We start from the raw sequence: 23,121 nt of genomic DNA, 5'->3' as shown, positions 1-23,121 counted from the left end.
TGGGAGACAAGGCCCACCCTGGGCCTTGTCACACTGTCAGCTTGGCTGGGCACAAGGCCAGCTGGACTTCAGGTCAGCACCACCCCACACCCTGCCTCCCTCCCCACCACCTCCCTCCCCCATTCACCTCCCTCCCCATCACGTCCCTCGCATCTGCCAGTGAGCATCCTTGCCAAATATGCTGTGATGGGGACACCCTGGCCCAGGATTTGCCTTTTTTTTTTTTTCACAACTAGTATACCTGCCCAGGAAAACAGATACTACTTTACAGCCACTAAGAGACTTAAATCTCAGGCAGAACAATGTACACTCATGAAGTCAAACTTTCGGAATCATGGCATCTTAGTCATAAATAATCTGGCAACTGCAAACATATGCATTTTGCAAGTAAGTCCACTGCACCTTTCTTGATTGTAGTGATAAATTAGAAACGACCCAATTCTCTATTTGTGAGAGTTGGTTAAATAACTTACATCCGGCCAGACAATGCCATTCTCCACGGCTATAGAAACAGTGCTGTAAATCTCTATTTGTTGACATGGAAGCTTGTCCATGGTGCATTTTTGGGGAAAAACAGGAGGTTAAAAATTGGTGTATGTTGTGTGACATCTGGATTTGGAATATTTCCTGAATGTTAGGATTTGCAGGGAGGAACAGGATATCTACTTAGGTATCTACTGGTTGTTTTTTTTTTTTTTCACTTTTATTATGAAAAAAATATATAAACATGTGTGCTCCTGCCTTGGGAGATGCTGAGAAGACTAGTCATTAAACTGTTGATAGTGGCTTTCTCTGGATGGTGAGATATAGATGAGCTCTATTTTTATTTTTGTTTGTATCATTCAGAGTTTTTTCAAGTAAGGTGACAGAAAACCCACCCCAAACTAGTTTAAACAAAAATGGATTTGATTAACTTGTAACTGTAAAGTCCAGAGGTCTGATGGCTTCAGGCTCAGCTGGATCCAGGGGCTCAGGGCTGCCAGGACTTGATTTCTCTGTTTCTCAATTCGGCTCTCTCTGGGTTGTTCCCATGTTCTCATTAAGCTCTCATGTACAGGTAATAAGATGCATGTCCAAAGAAATAAGCAAAAATTCTTCCCTGATTGCTCAAACACAAGTCCCAGAACTAAGTCTTGGCTTTGATCGGTTAAATTTGTGGGATGTGCCCACCCTCAATCAATTGCTGTTGCTAAGGGGAATTTGGTGCTCTGATTGGCAGCCTGGGCCTATGTACCACCCCCCACTAGCTGGGGGGTGGAGTCAACACCACTGGAACCTCAAGAGTGGAGAATGGGGAAAAGTGGCTCCCCCAGAAGTAGATGTAGGCTATGACCTAAAGTAGACCAAATGGTGGCCAAATCCAGCAGCTCCCACCTCCCGTAATTATCTGAATTCCCCAAGATGTATGATTTTCATAATCAGAAAAAAAACAATGCAACTATTGAAAGGAGTCCTGGCCAGGTGCAGTGGCTCACGCCTGTAATCCCAGCACTTTGGGAGGCCAAGGCAGGGGGGATCACCTGAGGTCAGGCAGGAGTTCAAGACCAGCCTGGCCAACAAGGAGAAACCCTGTGTCTACTAAAAATAAAAAATTAGCCCAGTGTGGTGGCCAGCGCCTGTAATCCCAGCCACTTGGGTAGCTAAGGTGGAAGAATCGCTTGAACGTGGGAGGCAGAGTTTGCAGTGAACTGAGATCATGCCACTGCACTCCAGCCTGGGTGACAGTGAGACTCCGTCTCAAAAGAAAAAGAAAAAGAAAGGAGTTTCGAACCCCGATCTTATGGTCAGAAGCTCCCTGAGGCAGCCTTAGACTTTCTTGGAGTCAGAACACTGGAATCTCTGAAGTACCAATTTCACCCAGGAGATACCAACCCTCTCTGTCCCGCAAGGGAGCTGTCCTGGCCCTCCAAATGATTGCAGTCTTTCGGGGAGAGGGGAACACATAGATTTATTTGTCTGGAATGTGAGAGCTGCTAAGGTGGATGTGCATACAGGGGCTGCGGGCATGAAAAGCCCAGCCTGGGAGCAAGGAAGAGGCTTTCTGGAGGAGGTGATACCTAAACTGAGTAGCCAACCAGAATGCTGGAAGAATGTTGTAGGCAGAAGAAACAATGTGTCAAAGTCCCTTAGCATGTGGTGGGGGTGCAACTATAGGATGAGAGGAGGCAGGCCCAGACCACAGGGGCCTTGAATGCCAGGGTAAGAACTTGGACTTGATCCTGAAGGCAGTGGGGAGCCTTTGGGGGATATTGTGGGATGAGGGAAGTGTCAGTGAGCTCACTCTGCCTTGTGTTGGGAGCATAGCCTGGAGGAGTTGGGAGGAGTTAGATCAAGGCCCCACATGGGGAACGAGAAAAAAGACCCAATGCCTCTCAAGGGAGCCTTAGATATCTACTGGTCTAAATTCCTTCCCATCCTGAGTCAGAATTCCTGTCCTGAGATGCCCAGCCACTGCTTGCGTAACTCCAGAGATGGGGAGCTCACTCTCCATTTTCTGCACTGCTAGTTAGAAAGCTTCTTCACAGGACCAAGTCCACAAGCCTGGCACTGCCCAAGACACTGAGGGTTGTCCCCCAAATGACCTGCTGGGAGGGCAGGCAGAAGCCTGCATTTCCAGGTCAGGTGGGTCCAAGATGAGGAAGCCCTGGATGTCTGCAAACCCTGCTGGGAGTTTGAATGCAGGGCAGAGAGAGTCCCATTGCCTTGACAGTAGAGGAAGTGTTTAGGCCTTTAGACACACATCTGCTGCTCCAGCCCATTTTCCAAATGCCCCTTGCATTTTACCCCCTTTACCCAGAACGAAACTGAGGCTCAGAGAGGCCAAGCCGCCTACGTGACAACGCAGAGCAAGTTGGAGGCAGGGCTGGGACATGGACCCAGCCTCTCCCCCACCTTCCCCTCTGTGGCCCTGCTCCTTGTCTCCTGCTACCCTACAGGTGGGATCTGGTCACTTCATCTACTTGGGTTTGGGCAGCTTTTTTCTGGAAACTCCAGTCATTCCCAGATCATCCCCCGATTCTCTTCTAAATCCTCAAATGCTTTGTGACTGTTTTGACAGCAGCGTTTTTTGTTTCTGATATAGCAAAGTTATGACTTGCACGAGCTGCGTTTTGTGGGTCATCTCTAATACTTTATCATGCCCCATGGTCTTCATTTAGTCATTTGTCCCCACACTCCACATTTGTCAGTGCCTACCATGTGCCAGGTGCTGCACTAGACGTGGAGCTACAAGGACGAATCAGAGCTGCCCCTTCCCAGGGGAAATTCTCAGTTCAGCCCAGGAGAGAAGCGTCTCCGTCAGCGATGACAGGTGAGGCATGAGAGATGAGAGGTAGGTGCTGATCACTCAGGGATCTCCAGGGCCAAGGCAGTTGATTCTGTTCCTCCAAGCAGTGCTGAAGGATGAATAGGGATTCTGCAGGGAGAAGCAACTGGGAGGGGCTCTCTGAAGATCTCACCTGCCTGCTGTTGAGCTGTTTGGCAGGAGGGTGTGAGAGATGGAGGGGAGACATGGGGCTAGAGAGGTCGGCCAAGGCTGGAGCTTACAAGGCCTCAACTGTTGGGCTGGGGAATTTGAACTTGACCCTTAAAGTAAAAGGGAGCCAAAGGCAGGTTAGGTCTGGGTGTTGGAAAGATCCTAGCTTTGCCCAGGAGCTTAAGGCTGCAGTGAGCTATGATCCCACCATTGTACTCCACCCTGGGCAACAGAGCAACTCTCTCTCTCTCTCTCTCTCTCTCTCCCCCTCTCTCCCTCTCCTCTCCTCTCCTCTTCTCTGTCTCTCTCTCTGTCTCTCTCTCTCTCTCTCTCTCTCCAGTGTCTCTCGATCTGTTGCCCAGGCTGGAGTTCAGTGGCAAGATCAGGGCTCATTGCAGCCTCTTAACTCCTGGGCTCAAGTGATCCTCTTGCCTTGGCTTCCTGAAGTGTTGGGATTACAGACTTGAGCTACTGTGCCCAGCAGAGACCCTATCTCTTTAAAAAAGTATTTTTAAGGCCAGGCATGGTGGCTCACGCCTGTAATCCCAGCACTTTGGGAGGCCAATGCGGATGGATCACCTGAGGTCAGGAGTTCAGTGGCCAACATGGCAAAACCCCATCTCTACTGAAAAATACAAAAATTAGCTGGGTGCAGTGGCAGGCGCCTGTAATCCCAGCTACTCAGGAGGCTAAGGCAGGAGAATCACTTGAACCTGGGAGGCGGAGGTTGCAGTGAGCCGAGATCGCGCCATTGCACTCCAGCCTGGGAGACAAAGCAAGACTCTGTCTCAAAATGTACATATAATTTTTTTAAAAAGTAAACCAAGATCCTGGGCTGGTCTTGGGGGTGACAGCAGGTAGGACAGGACCATGAGAATGGCACAGAAGGGCGTTTAGCAGGGAGAGTCAACAAGATTTGGAGACTGAGTGCTGCTCAAGGGGAGAGAGTTAGGAGGGTGATGTGGGCTTGGGGGCCCTGTGGACCAGTGTTGAGGTGAATCCTGGCAAAGCCTGGGTCAGTGTCCCAGGTGGAGCCCAGAGGGACCTCTTCAGAGACTTAGAGCAGCAGCCTGGTGAGGCCTCCAGGGTCCTGCGTCTCTTCCCCTTGTAGTGCCTCAGTTTTCTCCTATGTAAAGCGGAGGTGATGCTAGTGCTGCCTTAGGTGTCACGGGGAAGGTCGGAGGAGAGCGTGTCAAGGGCAGGTTCTCCACGGTGCCTGGCACATAGGAAGTGCGTGGTGACTGGAGGCTGTTCTGGTTACCACGGTCCAGGGGCAGAAGTGGGTGAGAGAGCTGGCACTGGAGCTGCAGATCCCCGCCTGGGCGGCTGTGTGAGGACCTGGAGTGTTGCCTGGAGAAGGGAAACCGGAGAGGGTCTGGCTTCCTGCCTTTCCATCTCTGTTGGAGGAGGCAGGGTCTGGGTCTGGCACTCACAGGAAAAGCTCCAGGGAAGGAGATCCCAGCTTAGGCTAGGAAAACCTTTTGGATACAAAGAATTCTCTGCAGATGGGCTAGCTTGGGTGGTAGGTGGCGATCTCCTCATCACTGAGAGTGTTCAAGCGGCAGCTGCACCATAGCTTGGCAGAGTCTGTAGAGGATTTGTGATTCAGCTGAGGATCTGGAAGGTCCTTTCCAGCCCAGAGAGAGTGTGATTTCAGGTCCTTCCTTCTCTGAACCTTGGTTTCCTCATCTGTAATACAAGGATAGCAGCAGCCCCCATCTTAGAGTTGATTGCAAAGTTGAAGTGAAATCATCCAAATAAAGTGCTTAGCCCAGATTTGGCGCATTGCAAGCGCTCAGTGAATGGTGGCTATTATTACTGTGGTCGTTGCGCTAGATTCCTGGGAGTGTCACTCCCATCTGAGAGCCTCAGGCACCTCTGCTCATCAGGGTGCTCCTGCCTGCCTGCCCTTCGGGACCCACTTTCCGCCCTTCTCATTGCCACAGTCTCTGTCTCCAGCTCCCCCTTCAACCTCCCTGGGAGGTGGTAGGATTTCCAGACCCTTCTGGGCCCCTTTTAGCTCCCACTTGAGCAAGAGTTGGCAGGTTGGGGCGGCGGATGCCATCCGCCTCCCATATGCTTCCTGCTATTTAGAGGAAAACTCTCCCCGCGTTCCTCCAACCACACGGGCTGACATTTCCAGACAGACGCTGGAATCAGCTCTTCGGGGGATTGGCAGATAAATTTGGCCCAGGCTTTTGGGAAAATCTTCAGCCTTACTGGGGAAGCGGAGCCCAGGCTCGACGACTTCCGTCCACCCTGCTACTCCTCAGGCCTGGTCCTCTGGGGGGCTGGAGCACTGTTCTACAGCTTTGCTGATTAGGGTAAGTCTTACCAGCCCAGCCGTCCCCCAGGAGAGCCCCGCTCTGCCGGGAAGTTGCTGCTTCCAGCCTTTCACTCAGGCAGCAGGAGTTGCAAGGTGAAGCTCCTCCCCCCATGCCAAGACACCTGGGTGTTACCCTACTCAACCTGGCAGAGTAGCAGGTTTGGGACGATAGATAGCCAAGCTCCGGACCACTTCCTGCCTCCGTGATTTCAGGCGACTCCACCTCTCTGAGCCTCTTTTTCTTCATCTGTAAAATGGGGATACTAGTAGGATCTATCTGATTAAAAGCCTTAGGATGGATGGTGCCTGGCACATGCTAAATGCACGACAAATACTAGCCACTACTATTATCATCATCCTTATTACCATTATTATTTGGGCTAGAACAGCGCCTAGTGCTTAATATGGGCTCAGTAAATGTTAATGTTTTTCCCCTTCTCCTTTCCTGCAGCTGTGGCTACTCAAGGAACACCAGGGCATTTCAGACTTAGCTCAGATTGGTGTAACCAGTGGCAGAAATGCACGAATAAGGACAGGAAGAGGCTGCCACATCCAGGGTAGAATGTAGACACCAGTTCCCCCCATACACACATGCACACACATGCATGCATGCACGCACGCATGCCTGCACGCACCTGTGTCCCTAAATCTCATTCATCTCATCCGAGTCTGGAGTTCCCCTTTGCTTGGTTTTGATGGGGAAAAGGGATGAGGAAGGCCCAGCAAGGCCTGGGCTCTCTGCAGGCCTGGCTGGAGGCAGAGTCCAGGAGACGCTTGGGTGTCAGCCACAGTAGGAGGGTTCGGGGAAGCTGGAGTAGTTCTATTTGGCTGGAGTAGAAAGTGGGTGGTGGGAAGGCGTGGGAAGCAAGTTTGAGCTTCATTCAGCACCTCCTGAGTGAGCCCAAGTACTGGGCCTCGTGCCAGGGACTGGGGAAATGGTGGGAAAAGATGGGCACACTTCCTGCCCTCAACAAGCTCTGGTTCTGGGACGGGGAGGCAATGACAAACGTGCCAGCAGTAAGCTAGCGACACTCTGGGTGACACTCAAATAGCCCCAGGTGCCGAGAGAGGGGACCACAGGACTGTGGTAGTGGGTACCTGCTGGAGATAGGGTGGTCAGAGAGGGCCTCTTTGTCCTCTCAAGCACCCACTGGAGCTGGCCCTGCCGATGCTGGGTGGGTCAATCAGCAGGAGGCAGAGGGGGCAGCGAGAACAAAGGTTGGGAAGGTGGCTGGAGCCAGACCCTGGAGGCCTCAAGGGCCAGGCCCATGAGAGATGCTCTTGAGAAAGATTATTCTGGTGGTGGGTGCAGGACCCTGTCGGGGGGAAGAGATGGAGCCAGGAGACCTGTCTGCAGAGATGGCTTGAGCATCTGCTGTGCATGCTTTTGGGGCAGTTGGGGGGAATTCTGAACCAGGGAGAAGTGGATGAGCAGAGAGCATCTCACAGGGTCAGGTTCGGAGCCAAATCCTGGGACTCGAGGCACATATGTTTTGAAAGGAGGATCTGGACCTGCATGTAGCTGGTGTGGGTTCAAGTAAGAGAGAAGATATCAGGAAAACTTAGACTCAGACCTCAGGGTAGTCAGGAAGAGTTTTAGAGGAGAGCCCAGTGCTGGTTGTGGGGAGGGGCTTCCCGGCAGCCCGGGCTGCTTTTGGGAATGACAGCACACAGGTACAGTGGGCACAGGCTTTGGCATTCGACCCAGCGGCCAATTCCAGATCTGCTTCCTTGCTCTGTGACTCTGGGAAAATCACTTGACCTCCCTAAGCCTCGCCTGTTATAATAATACCGAATCAGTTGAAATTGCATTTGGCTGCATGTAACAAAACAAGTAACATTTGTGTAAATACCCCAAAGATTATTCTTCTCATGTAACAGGAATCTCAGGGCCATGGTTCACACTTGTAATCCCAGCACTTTGGGAGGCCACAGTGGGAGAATCACTTGAGGTCGGGAATTTGAGACCAGCCTAGGCAACATAGTAAGACTCTGCCTCCATTGAAAATTTTGACAACTAGCCAAGCATGGTGGCAGGCACCTGTAGTTTCACCTGCTCAGGGGCTGTGGTGAGAGAATCATGTGAACCCAGGAGTTCAAGGATACAGCAAGCTGTGATCATGCCACTGCATTCCAACCTGGGCAACATAGCAAGACCCCATCTCTACAAAAAATAAAAATTAGACTAGCCTGGGCAAAACCCCACCTGTACAAAAAATACAAAAAAAAAAATAGCCAGGGGTGGTGGTGTGTGCCTGTAGTCCCAGCTACTTGGGGTGCTGAAATGGAAGGATCACTTGAGCCCAGGAGGTCCAGGCTGCGGTGAGCTGAGATTGCACCACTGTACTCCAGCCTAGGTGACAAAGTGAGACCCTGTCTCAAAAAAAGTAAAAATAATTTTTAAAATAATAATTAGCCAGGCATGGTGGTGCATTCCTGTAGTCCAAGCTACTTGGGAGGCTGAGGCAGTGAGCCCAAGAATTCGAGGTTACTGTAAGTTATGATCATGCCACTACACTCCAGCCTGGATGAGAGAACAAGACCCTGTCTGTGTTAAAGGAGAGAGAGAGAATCTCAGAGGCAGGCAGGCAAGCCAGGGCCAGTGCAGTGATTCAAGTGAAACATCCAGGGCCCAGGCCTCTGACATCCTTAACGTGCATCTTTCATTCTCATGGCTATAAAATGGCTGCTCCTCTGCCATGTGCTGCATCTGAATTCCAGGCAGGAAAAGGAGAGTAAAGCCTGCATGCTTCGTGAGTTTCCTTTTCTTACCAGGAAAACAAGATTTCCTGAGAGCCCCACTTAGTGGATTTTTGCATCCATCTCTTTTGCCAGATTTGATCACATGGACACCCTAGCTGCAAGGGAAGCTGATGAAGTGAATATTTCTAACTGGGCCCTTCAGTTAGGAAAAAGGGAAGAATAGCTAGCAGGATAGCTAGCATGATCCACCTTAAAGTACTCACCTCACAGGGAAAGATTATAAGAGATATTTAATGTATGTAAAATAATCGACAACCTTTCAATAAATAGTGGCTGCCTTTATTCTACTACTCTACCTGCATGTATTCATTCATTCATTCATTCATTCAGCAAGCAAGCAAGCATATACTGTGTTCTGGGCACTGAGCACAGTACTGGGCATGACAGTGACAGTCTCTGCCCCTTTGGCACTCACAACAGATAGAGAAGATGGGCAAGGAAACAAATTCACTCACTTCAATCAGTGTCAAAACAGAGAATTTATTTTTGTCTGTGTTTTCTTACCACTGTGGTTTCTCCACCTAAAGCAATGGCTGGGACACACTAGGCACAAAATAAATAGTTATTGAATGAATGAGATGGTTCAAGAAACACCCACTAGGGGCCTAGTATGTACAAGACTCTGGATTGGTTAGAGAAAGTGGGTGACACATCATCCCTCGCTTCAGAAGAAGCAGGGAAAGAAAGTCACTTTGTGGTGGACATTGAGATGGGTGCTGGGAACCTAGCAGTGAACAAGAATGTTGTGACTCCTGCCTTCATTGAGCCCCCAGTCTGGGGGCAGAGGCACTGGAGGAGTCTAGAGTCCTGAAAACATTCTGTTCAGGTATCCTGGGGTAAGTCCCTTCCCTCCCTGGGCTTCCATTTCCTTACTTATATGACAGGTATGATGGGTCCTGGTGGGGCTATCACTGATGTTGGTGATGACAGTGGGTGTTTCATAAGCTCTGCCCCCCTGTATGTGTAGGAGGCTGATGCAGAACTGGGATGGGGACTTCTCCTTGCCATGTTAGGAAAAGAGACACCTGTGGCAGGAATGGGAGTGGGCTACATCTGAGCCCCTTGGAATCTCATGGGGTCCCAGGAGAGCAAAGAATCTGGGCCTTGCTTCCATCCTTGCCCACCCCAGTATCTGAGTCTGGCAGCTTGTTGACAGCTGGCCAGCTGGGCATGGAGCATCCAGCACTGGATGTTGGCAAGCAGTGAATGGGCTGTGCTGAGTACCCTGAGGTGAGAAGTGAGGATAATTGTAATTATGGGAGATCTGGAGGTGGAGAAGCAGCCTGGAATTTGAGGGCAGAGATCTGGTTTTGTCACTTGTTTGGCTGTGTGACCTTTGAGAGATTTCTTGGCCCATAGAAACATTGGTTTTCTTTTTCTTTTTCTGAGATAGAGTCTTGCTCTCTCTCTCAGACTGGAATGCAGTGAGGCAATCATAGCTCACTGCAGCCTTGAATACCTGGACTCAAAGAATCCTGCTGCCTTAGCCTCCTGAGTAGTGTCACTGTGCCTGGGGGATGGGGAGGTGGGGTAGAGACTGAGTCCTGCTTTGTTTTCCAAGCTAGTCTCAAACTTTTGGTCTCGAATGATCCTCCTGCCTGCCTTGGCTTAGTTTTCTTTTTCTTTCTTCTTCTTCTTTTTTTTTTTTTTTTTTTTTGAGACAGAGTCTCACTCTGTCACCCAGGCTGTAGTACAATGGCATGATCTCGGCTCACTGCAACCTCTGCCTCTTGGTTTCAAGCGATTCTTCTGCCTCAGCCTCCTGAGTAGCTGGGACTATATTCGTGCACCACCACGCCTGGCTAACTTTTGTATTTTTAGTAGAAACGGGGTTTTACCGTGTTGATCAGGCTGGTCTCGAACTCCTGACCTCAAACCATCCACCCACTTCAGTCTCCCAAAGTGCTGGGATTACAGGCATGAGCCACTGCGCCTAGCTGACTTGGTTTTCTTATCAGCAAAATGAGTATAATTGTCCTTGCATTGTCTACCCCTCAATATCTTGACCTAGCAGATAGTAGACACTCAACATGATAGTGATCATCATTGCTATCATTACATTGTCCTTGTTGGGAAAGGGAAATGTTTACTAAGCTGTTTACTAAGCCCTTATTATATGCCACACTTATTGCTGGTCACAGCATCTCAATGCCCCACAACTCTGAGGAGGTGGCCTTCTTCCCGTGTATCAGAGGACACTGGTATTCTATTGTGCCCCATCTTCCCCTTTGGCTGCTTTAGAAGGAGTGAGTTGCTGGCTCTGCTGGGGTCTCCACTGAACTGAAGTCCTGAGGGTCCTTAAAAAAGGGTTCAAAGCGCTCAAGCTGTTTACTTTGAGACTATGTGGGCAGCTAGTGATGTCAGAGAGGTGGTCAGGGCAGAAATAAATCTAGCCCTCATCAAATGAGCAAGGAACCAATAAAAGATGGCCTCAGGGATGAGTGATGGAGTAGGACAGGCTGAAGGATCAGAAGTGTTCCTCCTTATTCACTGTCTTGAGAGCAGGGCAACAAGCCCAGCCCTTGAGATGAGGTGACATTGGGCTTGTCCCTTGCTGCTGCACTTGGCTGTGACACTGTATCCAGTGACCATCCCTGCTTGTGTCTGAAATGAAGCCAGTAGGTAAAAAAGGGAAGGTGTGGGAGGCTCTCTTGGCCTAGGAAGGTGGGTTTTCCTAGTCAAGAACCTCCAGAAAGCCTTCCTAAGCTACCCCAATCCAAGGAACTTCACGGGGTGAGAAACGCACAGGAAAACTGGCCTCTGGAATGAAAGAGGTGCAAATAGAAATAGACCTGAATAGCTTCGCAGGGCCTTACTAATGGTGGGACAGGTAACTAGCTAGGAAAAAAAAAAAAAAAAGAAAGAAATTTTCATTGCCACCTCAGCATGGGGGAAGGGGATTTTGACACTTTGACCTTTGAGCTGTGCTGTTCGGGGTGCGGTACACCCGTTTGCCTCTGTCCTTGGTGCTGATGTCAGGGGTGTTGTCCGTGGTGCTGAAGATAGAGAGGGTAGGGATTTGGCCTGGTCCTGACGCCTGGGGGTGCTGTCCTCAGTTCTGTCTTCAGAGAGCTTTCATGTATCATTTCCAGGACTGTGGTTTTCTGGGGACCCAGCTGGGAGGTCAGAAGCTTTGGCCTTGGCATTGTGCAAATCTGAGCAATATTTGAGGTAGGATTTGAGCCTCTGTTACAATCTGCCAGGCACCATTTTAATAACTTTGGACATATTATGCCATTTATTTTTAAGCAGCAACCTACTAGGGGAGGTACTAATATTTATTCCCATGTTAGAGGTGAGCAAACTGAAGGTTAGAGAAGTTGAGTGACCTGGGGACTGTATCTCTAGCCTCAGTTTCCTCAGTCATAATAGGAAGGTCATTGGTAGTGTAACACAAACTAATGGGTGGGGCAGAGCTTTGTAAACTGATGCACAGATTTGGTGGCATTAGTCTTACACACAGAGGAAAACATGAGTGAATTGTCAAACGCAGATACTCTTGGAATCTCATAGAACTTCCTGCAAGGTCTGAGGTTTGAGCCCGGAAAGGAAACAAGGAGGTCGGGGTGGTGGTGTGGAGGGCTCAGAGATTGTGTGGAAAAGAAGAAAGTGCCCATTTACTGTGCATCTACTGTGTGCCAGGACCTGCACTGGGCACCTGACAAACCTGGTCATTCTACCTGCATAACCACACTGGTGAAGAGCAACTGGTTTCATTTTACAGATATGGAAGTGGAAGGGGGTTACTTAGCTAGGAGTTGTGTTGAGAAAGGCCTGGAGAACTGGAGACTTGAGTATCTAATCCTGAGTGTCATCTGGTCCAGCCCAGAACAAGGGTGTGACCTGCTGGGGGCATGCTGAGTTGGCTGCAGGACTCAGGCTGGATTTGGCTTCCTTTGGTGTCTTTCCTCTCCTAGGAATATGGCACCACCATCCTCCCCTCACCACTAGCCCCAGGAAGATGAGGAAATGCTGTTGTGTCACAAACAGGGGCTGTGTGTCAGAGACCCAAGATTCAAATCCTGGATGTGAGCTTTGTGGCCTCAAACAAGTCATCATCCCTCTCTGGGCCTCAGTTTTTCCACCTCTAGCTTAGCAGAAGAGCATTATAATCACTGCCCTGTGGATGGTTTTCAGGATCAGAAGAGACAGTCGGTTGAAAAGGGCTGGCAGGGAGTTCTTAGTAGTAGAAATAAGAGCCAGAGGAGGGAAAGACCGCCCCCCACACAAACCCCAGGAAGCACAGCAAGAAGCAAAAGCGCAAAAGGGCTTAGAACTGCTGCCGTGAGCCACCAATGCCATTTCTCAGCAGGACTAGCAGGCATGGCTAGGGCAGCACCTGGCAGCCCCGGCTGACAGACATTCCTTCGGGCAGGCAGTCTCAAGCCCCAGAGCCAAGCATCCCTGTGGGGGGTCAGTGGCTGGGCCAGCTCTGGCTGTTCCTCCACCAGCCTCCCTAATGGCTCCAAGCTGCATACGCCTCACGGGGCTGCTGTCATGCCTAATTAGGCCGTCCTCAGCCACCCTGTCTCCAGGGCCCTGTTATGGCCATCTGAGGCTCTGGACATGATTATGGTGGCTGCCCTTCACAGCTGTTTGGCTCTTGGGAGGAGGTGGCCACCTGCTCTCATGATCACCTATGGCCTAAGAGATCTGCCTCTCCACTTCAGCCCAGGAGGCTTAGCTCTGGAGCTCTGGGCCCAGAGATCTAGCTGCACCCTCCCCACACACCCTACCCTGGCTCCAAAGCCTGGCACTAAAGCAGAGTGAAGAAGAAAAGGAGAAAAAGATGGCAGGAGTGATAGGGAGAACAGGAGGGAAAGGAAGGCGGGGGCCTCAGCACCACCAGCCAGCCTCCTCAGCGGAGGCTGGGATCACTTAGGAGACAAAACTCGCCTCATCCACACTCTCCCCTGAACCTTTCAGCAGCCCATGCAGCCAGCAGGACACAGAACCAGAAAGCAAGCAAGCGTGACACCTTGTCTGAGGTGAGAGCTTAGTGTGGGGCCAGGGTCAGGGGTCGTTCTGGGGCTCAAATCATAGGGGAGTTCCTTGCATAGCAAGGTTAGAAGTTGGGGCCTTGATCTCATGTTCAGCACCTGTGAGCACAGAGCAAGCATGTTTGCTGAAGGCAGGAAGGTAGAGAGGGAGGAGGGAAAAAATGGAGAAAAGGAGGAAGGAAGGGAGGAAGGGAAGGAGGGAGAAACAAAGAAGGAAAGGATAGAGGGAAGAAGGAAGAGAAGAAAAGAGAGAGGGAGGGAAAAAAGAAGGAAATACTAAAAGTCATTCCATGTAGAGGGAACTCACAAACCCAAACCCAGAGGTAATGTTTGAACGGTTTTCTTTTTGGGTCAGGGGGAGGGGGAGACAGGGTCTCACTCTGTCACCCAGACTGGAGTGCAGTGGCGCAATCATAGCTCACTACAGCCTCGACCTCCCAGGCTCAAGTGATCCTCCCTTCTCAGCCTCCCAAGTAGCTGGGGGACTGTAGGTATGTGCCACCACACCCAGCTTATTTTTTGATTTGTTGTAGGGACGAAGTCTCACTGTGTTGCCAGGGCTGGTCTCAAACTCCTGGGCTCAAGTGATCCTCCCGCTCAGCCTGAATGATTTTCTTACATAAATTATATCATAATCAATTAATATCTTTGAATTTTTCTTTTTTCACTTATTTTTGAGATGTATACAAGTGCAGCTGTAGCTTGTTCATTTCTTCTGCCGAATAGTATTCCATCGTATGCTTATACCACACCCTCCTGCTGGTGGATGTTTCAGTGGTTCTGGCTTTCCACCATGAAGATCTCTGTGAATGTGCATTAGTATTTCCCTGGAAGCAGGATTTTCTGTGTTAATAAACACTGCCAAATTGCCCTCCAAGGTAATTATGCCACGTTGCACTCCTGTTAGTGATATATCTGAGTCCTCATTTCCTCAGCACCTCAGCATCAGTTGATTCATCACTCTTTAATTTTGCCAATCTGCTGGGAGAAAATATCTCATTTTCATTAGCGTCGCCTGACTATTAGAGAAGCTGAGTGTCTCCTGATGTGTTTAGTGGTCATCTGAATTTTTCTCTTCTGCAAAATGCCTGTTCATATACTTGCCCAGTTTTTTATGGGTCACATCTTTTTCTTACTAATTTGTAAAAGAGGTTTATATATGTGAATATTAATCCTTGTTATGTTTGTTGCAAATATTTTCTCCAAGTTGTGTTGCTTGTCTTTTAACTTTATGTCTTCTTCATTCAGAAGTTTAAACTTTGGGGGTAGGAAAGTTTATTTTCGCCTTCGCTTGCTTTTATTTCTTTGCAACTTCTTTTAAGAAGTTTCCCCACCCAAGGTCATAAAGATATTCTAGGTCTCTTCTAAGTATTTTCATTTTATTTCCTTTTGTTTCATATTGAGATCTTTAATCAAGTTTAGGTCTTTTATCTTTGCATGCGGTGAGAAATAGGGATCTGATTTCATTTTTCTATAGCTGGCCTATTGTCCCAGCAGCATCAATTGAACGCCGTGTCCTTTTCTCACTGATTTGAAATACCATCTCCATTTTATGTTTAAGTGCCTATGTATTTATGGATCTGTTTCTGGGAACTCTGTTCTACAGTCTCATTGATCTCTTTGTCTATCTCTTTGTCTGTTTCAGTTCTACACTAATCACTGTATCTCATCATTTTTCAACAGGGACATCTTGGCATTTGGGGTACAACAATCTTTCCTTGGGTGGGACTGTCTTGTTCATTATAGGTTCTTGAGCACCCGTCATCCAGTCCTACACTCAGTAGAACCCTCCCCTGAGTCAGTGTTACGAAGAAAACTACCCCAACCATTTGCAAAGTCGCCCTACAAGGGCAGTCCCTCGGCTGTTGAGAACTGCCACAGATAGCTGTATTATGTGGCTTGATATCCGGTAGGACAAGCCTCCCTGTCTCCACTTCTTGATTCTTCTTTTGTATGTTCTCTTCCCACTCTGCTTTGCTGCCAGCGGTGTAATCCATAGCATGACACTGTCAGGCACCTCTGGAGATGGGACTCCCATCAGTCAAGGCAGCCCACTCCTTTGTGTGTGTCTGTCGGGGGCCTGATTGTTAGAAAGTGCTGTCTTACACTGAGCTGAAGTCAGCCTCCGTGTGGCCCACTTCCTCCCCAGCTCCTGGAGCCCCCAGAATACATGTCCCTCCCCCGTGGCCCACCCTTCATTGACCTCGGAGAGCAGACATTTCCCCTCCACCTCGGCTCTTTTCTCCAGACTCCCAAACTCAATAACCCTGGCTCCCTCTGATGTGCGTCAAAGACTTGGCTTAGTGGCAGGCAGCATGGTGTATTTGAGCTTGAGTCAGACACATTGAGTTAGAATTCCTGCTCACTTACCTGTTAGCTGTGTGACTCTGGGAAAGGCAGTTAACCTCTCTGTGCCTCATTTGTTAAATGGGGTAGTAGACCCTCTACTTCAGAGGGTTGATGAGAGATGTAAATGATTCAGAGCATAAGGCCTGAGCCTGGTGCAGGTGCCCAGGAAGTGATAGCTGTTCACATTTTTCCTGCGATTATTACTCCTTCATGATGCTCCTGGTCACTGTTCCATGCCTACCCATCAGGAGAGGTGTCCAGAGCTGAAAGCGGCACCCAGATGGGCTCTGGCCAGGACAAAGACCACCATTGCATCCTCTGCCTGAGAAACTAAGATGACAGGATTTGCTGTGGTGCTGGTTGTGGGAATGACAAAGAGGAGTCAGGGCCAAGTCCAGGGTTTTGGTCTGATCCATTGTGAGGGTGGCGCCCCCATCAGTGGGAAGGAGCAGGCCGGGAAGAGCAGGTTTGCAGGGTTGGGAGTTCAGGTTTAGACATGTCAAGTTGGCAATGCCTGTTAGATATCCAAGTGGAGATGCTGAGTTGAAAATTGGATATATGAGTCTAGGGTTTGGGAGAAGGGAGGATTCCAGGCCTGGTATGTCAATGTAGGGGTCATCAGACCTTCCCAGACCTTTTCCTCTGCTATTGCATAGACGTAGTTTTATTTTGAGAGGTAGGAAAGCACAGTGGTTAAGAAGGCTTGTTCTGGAGTCAGGTGGTTCAAGTCCCAGCTCTGGTTCTTTCTCACTGTGTGTCTCTGGGACAAGTTACTTACTTTCCCTGTGCCTCTGCTTTCCCATCCACAAAATGGGTAACAGTAATGCCCGTCTCTCCCTTAGAGATGTGGTGGGGATTACAGGAGATAATGAGTGATGCCAAGTCATGGGCTTACCTAAGACCTGTTGCACGCTAAGCACTCTCTATATGAACTCTAGTAATTATCATTTTTAGCTATGAATCTAAGCTGTGAAGGTTTCCTGAATGATAATGATTCTTTTGTTCCTTTTCTTCCTCTGTCTTTTTAAAAAAATTCCCCTACATAAATAAGAAAAATAAATAAGAGAACAGGAGAAAAGAAAAGACAGAACGAGATCATTCTAGGTTACACTTTATTAAAGGTAGGCTATAAATTTGCCTCTGAGCTTCCTAGCAGACAAAGAAAAAAAAAGAAACAAGAATGTAGCATGATTCACTGTTTCCTTGAAAGGAAAATAAGTCAATTAATTGCTCAGGTGTGTGCAGAGTATCCATGTTCTCAGAGCCATTCATACAGTAAGTATAGTAACAACAGGGGCTGCTGCTACGACTCTAGTCCCCAAAGGCTCTGGGGTTCAGAGGGGCCATGATTGTGGTACTCTGGAGGCTATGAGACTAAAGCATGGGTGGTGGAGGTTGGGCTCCTGGCCTCCTAATGGAGGAAACAGCCAGGACCACACCTATCCTGCTGCATGGCAGCATGGGCTCCAGGCTGAAATAGGGGCAGAGAAGTGTGCAAACTGGACCAAGGGGCAGTGAATTTCAGCTGGGAGAAGACATCACAGAGGACATCATATTTGGCATAGGACTTGAAAGCTGAGTAAGCCTCTGACTCCTGGAGATGACAATGGAGGTCATGAGTTCCCCACCAGACCCAGCCTGAGAAAGTGTCGTCCACAGCCTGTTACAGATAAAGAGAGCTTAGAGATTCAAGTTCAGCTGCACTCCCATGATAGGAGAACTGAGGCCCAGAGAAGGCAGGGCTAAACCTGGAGTCACATAGAGAGGCAGGGACCTAGCAGGCCTCAAACCCAAACCTCCCGCCTCTCTGACCAAAGCTAGTTCCCCCTCTTCACCCCCACTACAGCTTCTTCTCTGGGTTCTGACTCGCCTCCTGCAGGGTCATTAACCACCTACTGCCTGCCACGTGGTGTCCCCCTATATTTAACTCCCACGCTGTGACTTACAGAGGCCCAGAATAGCAATCCTGAGTAGGGGGGCATGCCTCTACTGTACCCCCCTCTAGTCTAACTGAACTTCTGGTTACAGCTCCCTTCTGCAGGAGAGAGCAGAGTCCTGGATCCTGGGTCTGTGTTACTGCAAGAGGAGAACTAGCTTGTCCCTAAGTAAGACTTAGTATAAGGAGTGAACTACCCACTTGAGGAATCCTGGATACACACTAAGCCCTGACCCTGGCTCCAGACTGAGCCTTGATCCCTATCCACAGACTGAGCCTTGGTCCCTGCCCCGAGACTGAGCCTTGACTTTGATCACAGACTAAACCCTGACCCTGGTCCCAGACTGAGCCCTAGGTTGAACCTTGACCCTGGCCCCATACTGGGACCTGACCTTGATCCAAGACTCAACTCTGACCTCTTCTTCAAACTGAGCCCTGACCTTGGCCCCAGACTAAGCTCTGAGCTCTGGCCTTGACCCAAATTGTTGGCAGTTGGGGACATGAATAGTTGGGAGTCCTTCTCCCCCTTTAACTGCTAGAAACTCAGCTGAGGGGCCCCACCCCCATTTAGGCCAATGACTCAGATTGTGCCCTGAGGGTTCTATCTCAGAGACTGCCCCCAACACCCTGGCCTCGGTTGCGGTGGCCTGGGGACCTATAGCCATGGGTGATAGACAGAACCATTCAGGCTGCCCACTCTGACCATGAACTCCTCTGCAACCCCAAACAGGCTGCCAGCACAGCTGAAAGCTCTCCCGCCCCTTCTCCTAATTTGCCTCCTCTCTAATTCTCCAGGCCATGCGATCTGTGGTGAGGGCCGAGATATTTATAAAATCTGTGTCCTTCATGATAAAACCAGCCCCAGGGACCAGGTTCAGAGCAGCTCTATTCATCCTCTAAAGCCCCAAAAACTTCAAACGCACCCACTACAGAGGGCCCTCATCACAGTCCCACCTGTCGCCAATTGAAGTCCCAGCCCCTGCATTTCGGAACTGCCTTCTCTCTTGTGCCCAACACTGTTCCCAGCAGCCACGAACCCTGGCTGGGTGGAAGAGGCTGGGGCGCTGGAGGCTGACAATAGCTCTGCTTCCTGACTGGGTGTCTCAGATGAGTCACTACCCAGCTCTGAGCTCCGGTCCCTTTGTTTTGCAAATGGAACAGCGCCCACCCTTCACCCCCCAGTCTACAGTGCTGGGGAGTGGGATTCCATGAGGTGCAAAGAGCTCAGCCCTGGGCCTGGCAGAGGAGCTGCCGGGTGTTAATGCCATCTGCAATGCAACCAGTAACACGTGGGCAAGTGGGCAGCACCTGCCATAGCTTTCCCATAGCCTGTCCCAGTGCCTGAAGGTGCACCATCAGGGTTATCCAGATGTCTCAGTTAAATCACAGGTCACCCTTGAGGGGAAGCGGCTTAAGGCTTGTCCTTTTGGAGGAATTGCAGAGGCTCCTGGGAGCATCCTTAAACTCGCCCTGACTTCACTTGGTAGGCCTCAGGGCCTGGGTAATAGGCAGGGAGTGGCTTGGGGTCGTGTCCTGAACAGGGGAGGGTGGTCTGGTTCAGAGTGAGGCAGCAGGGATGGAAAGCCAGTGAGCTGGGAGGCAGGAGCTGTTGGAGCAAGAGCCAGGGAGCCAGGGGACCTCGGCTTCCAGCTCAGGTGCTAGAGACTGCCACTAGAAGGGAGACAGGAGAGGAGTAAGTGTGTCAGAGGAGATCTGGAATTCAGCTCAAATGCGTTGAGTCTCAGATGTCTGGCCAGCATGCAGGGGAGACAGCCAGGTGGGGTTAGAGCCTCAGGATTGCCTGTCATTCAGTCACTCATTTTTTTTGTTCTTGTTTTTTGGGGTATTTTTTGAGACAGAATCTCGCTATGTTGCCCAGGCTGGAGTGCAGTGGCGTGATTTCGGCTCACTGCAACCTCCACCTCCCGGGTTCAAGCGATTCTCCTGCCTCAGCCTCTTGAGTAGCTGGGATTACAGGCATGCACCACCACGCACGGCTGATTTTTGTATTTTTAGTAGAGATGGGGTTTCACCATGTTGATCAGGCTACTCTTGAACTCCTGACTTCGTGATCCGCCCGCCTCGGCCTCCCAAAGTGCTGAGATTACAGGTGTGAGCCACCGCACCTGGCCCATTCACTCATTTGTTTATGCATTCATTCATTTGACAGACATTTATTAATAAGCACCTACTATGTTTCAGGCACTGTATCAGGCCCCAGGCTATTGTAACAGACAGGACCCAACCTCAACTTTCCTAAGGTTCTCAGTCTGGTGGAAGAGATAGACAATAAGTAAAATAAATGAACAAATGCTGTGCTCCTGAGTGACATGGGAGTGAGGAAGGGGGTCAGGGAGGCATCTCTGAGGAGGTGACACTTGGGCTGAGCCCTGAATGAATCAAGGGAGAAGCCACACGAGGGTCTGGGGCAGAGCATTCCTGGTAGAGGAACAGCCAGTACGACGCCCTGAGGCAGGAAAGAGGAGGCCAGATGGGCTGAGGACTGGCAAAGGGAGGCTGGGGGTGGGGGAATGGGTGGGGGTAGGAATGGTTAGGAAGGAATCATGTGGCCTTCATGAGGGGTTTGGCTTTGGTCAGGAGCTCAGGGGTGAGACTAGGGTGGGACTGGAGAACTGGGAGTCATTAGGGCAGAAGGGGTGGAAGGAGTGATTCAAATCCCAGGGGATGAGGTGCATGGGGAGGCGACTGAATGGGAACACAGACCTGACCGAGAGCCTGAGCAAGACTGGAAGTGCCTCCTTAGCCTGGAGTGAGAGAGACCTGGGTGAGAACCAACCCCTGCACTCCCTCGCCGTTTGACCTAGGGTCTCCTCTTTGCTGGGCCTCAGCTTCCTCATCTGGTAAATAACGAAATTGATCCCTGTCCCCCAGCTGCTAACTTATGAAGTGCTGGGCTCCTGGGAGACGCTCCGGGGTCTGGAAAACCAGCCTACTTGGTGAGCTGGGGAGGATGGACTGGCCTGGATTTCTGGACTTATTTCCCCTGAGGTGTCCACACCGAGCCCCTGGGGAGCACAGGTGTCCCAGCCCCAGCTGGGTATCCCAGCACAGCTTGTCCCAGCCCCAGCCCCTTTAGAGAGCTGAGGACCAAAGTGGGAAATTTTGGTCGCACTCTCCCCAAGTGAGAGAGGCTGACACTCTCACTTAGGAGAGAAGGAAAGAGAGGCTCCACTTAGTCAATACTCTGTGCCTGTACCCTTCGTGGCACTTTAGACATATTGTCTTGGAATTAGATATAGATTGGGGTCTCCATTGTTCAGATGAGAAACTGAGGCTCAGAGAGGGAGGTGACCTGCCCAGAGTCGCACAGGGAGTGTGTGCATTCCAACCCTAGCCTGTGTCTCAGCCAGCCCTGGGGCAGCTGAGGAGAGGGCTCAGCGACTCATCCCTCACCTGCCCACAGTCTGCGCCCTGAGCCCTGCTGTACACACAGGGAGGTGACCTTCACTGGGCGCCCCCTCCCTCCTCCACGCCACACTGGCCTGCCTTCTATTTCTCGGAACCTGTGAATCTTTTTCCAGCCTCAAGGCCTTTGCAGATGCTGTCCCCTGTGCCTGGAAAATTCTCTCTCTCCCTCTCTTTCACATACACACACATATCATCCTGTCAATTCCTACTCATCCTTCAGACTTTAGGTCAGACCTCACTTTGTCCCTGTGAAGTGCTCTCCTCAGCCCATCTACCCCATCTCCCAGGCTCCAGCGGCTGCTGTCACCGTTATCCGTCTGTGTGGTTAGATGTTTGTGGTCTCCCTTCCCTGACACACTGGCTGGGGCCTATCACAGAACAGGACCTGCGGAAGCATTGGCTGGATGGGTGCTGGAGACGCTGCCTTGCGACTCTGCCCTGTGGGGGTGTGAGCTGCAGGGAGTACCCAGGAGCCCTGGCCCCACTGGGTGCTGCCCTGTTCCCCATTCCTGAGGTGGACTCCATGGTCCCCATCTCCCCCAGGGCGTGACGTCAGTCATTAAGTGGCTTCTGCAGTGAGCCGGGGCTGCGTGGGCTGTGGTGCGTGTGTGTGCACGTGGCCCTGGGTATATGCACGTGTGCGCACGGGCCTCCGTGAGTAATTCCAGCGGTGCTTCCCCACGCTGTCGCCATGGAGAGGCCGCCCCCACCTACCCAGCCCCAGGTGGCTGCCTCTGCCACCCTTTCCGGTCCCTCTCTCAGCCTCTCCATGACCCAGATTTGACCTGCCTTGCCTCCCACATTCACAGGCTCTGGCTTCTGGAAACTCAGGGTTCAGGGGCCTCTCCCTGAGACACACCTCTCATTCAGGATGTGCTCCAGGTTCCAGCAGTGCTTGTGGAGGCTGCGTGGAAAGAGAGGAGGCCCTGGCATGCCACTGCCTGGGTGGGCACCTGGCTCCTCCACCCAGATTGTGCAACCTGGGGATAAAAATGCCTCACCAGGAGATCAGAGGCTGTACTGTGGCCCTCTAGGACCCTCCCTAGAGCTGCCCCTCCCCTCCTCTTTCAACCTGCCCGTCGTTCTCTCTGCTCCAGCCACACCAGCCTCCTTGCACCAATCCCTTCACCCAACACACACACACCAGCTGCACGCCCATTCCACACTCACCATTCCTCTACCAGGAATGCCCTTTCCCCAGTCATCCACAAGACCCACCAATCACTTCCGCACAAATATTGCTTTTGCAGAAAGACTTTCCTAACCCTATCTCACTTTCTTCTGCATTTCTACTGCGTTCTTCTTTACCTGCCCTAATTGGCTTCCAAGAAGGTATTGTTACCTGATGTTATATTATATATTCATTTATCTGTTACCTGTCTCCCCAACTAGAATATAGGCTCTATGGGGCAAGGACTTAGTCTTCTTTGCTGCTATATCCCAGAGTTTTGAATGCCTGACACATAGTAGGAGCTCAGTATCCAAATATCTGTTCAATGAATGCGTGAACCTAAAGCACTTAGCCCAGAGCCCAGCCCTCAATGGTCAGCAGTGTAGCTATCACAGTCAGCACTGCCTTTTTGTTTTTTGTTTGTTTGTTTGTTTGTTTGTTTTGAGATGGAGTCTTGCTCTGTCACCCAGGCTGGAATGCAGTGGCTCAATCTTGGCTCACTGTAACCTCCGCGTCCCGGGTTCAAGTGATTCTCCTGCCTCAGCCTCCTGAGTAGCTGGGATTATAGGCACATGCTACCACACCTGGCTAATATTTGTATTTTTAGTAGAGACAGGGTTTCGCCATGTTGGCCAGGCTGGTCTCAAACTCCTGACCTCAGGTGATCCACCC

The 23,121-nt window shown here is 50.6% G+C and overlaps 1 protein-coding gene across 2 annotated transcripts in view; it reads left to right on the top strand.

The window, feature by feature from the left end:
- DLGAP4 (discs, large (Drosophila) homolog-associated protein 4) overlaps positions 1-23,121 on the top strand; it is a 202,913-nt gene that overhangs the window by 5,352 nt on the left and 174,440 nt on the right. Inside the window, exon 1 of one of the 2 annotated variants that reach the window (XM_011972359.1) lies at positions 5,596-5,799. The exons of the other annotated variant lie outside the window; for it this stretch is intronic. The gene's annotated coding sequence lies outside the window, so the exon portion shown is untranslated. Of the gene's footprint in view, positions 1-5,595; positions 5,800-23,121 lie in introns of those variants that run through there. 2 annotated transcript variants of the gene reach the window in all.

This window comes from Mandrillus leucophaeus, unplaced genomic scaffold (assembly GCF_000951045.1).
Source record: "Mandrillus leucophaeus isolate KB7577 unplaced genomic scaffold, Mleu.le_1.0 Scaffold129, whole genome shotgun sequence".
In the NCBI taxonomy this organism is placed as follows: domain Eukaryota; kingdom Metazoa; phylum Chordata; class Mammalia; order Primates; family Cercopithecidae; genus Mandrillus; species Mandrillus leucophaeus.
This window is presented reverse-complemented; position numbering and strand designations above follow the sequence as displayed.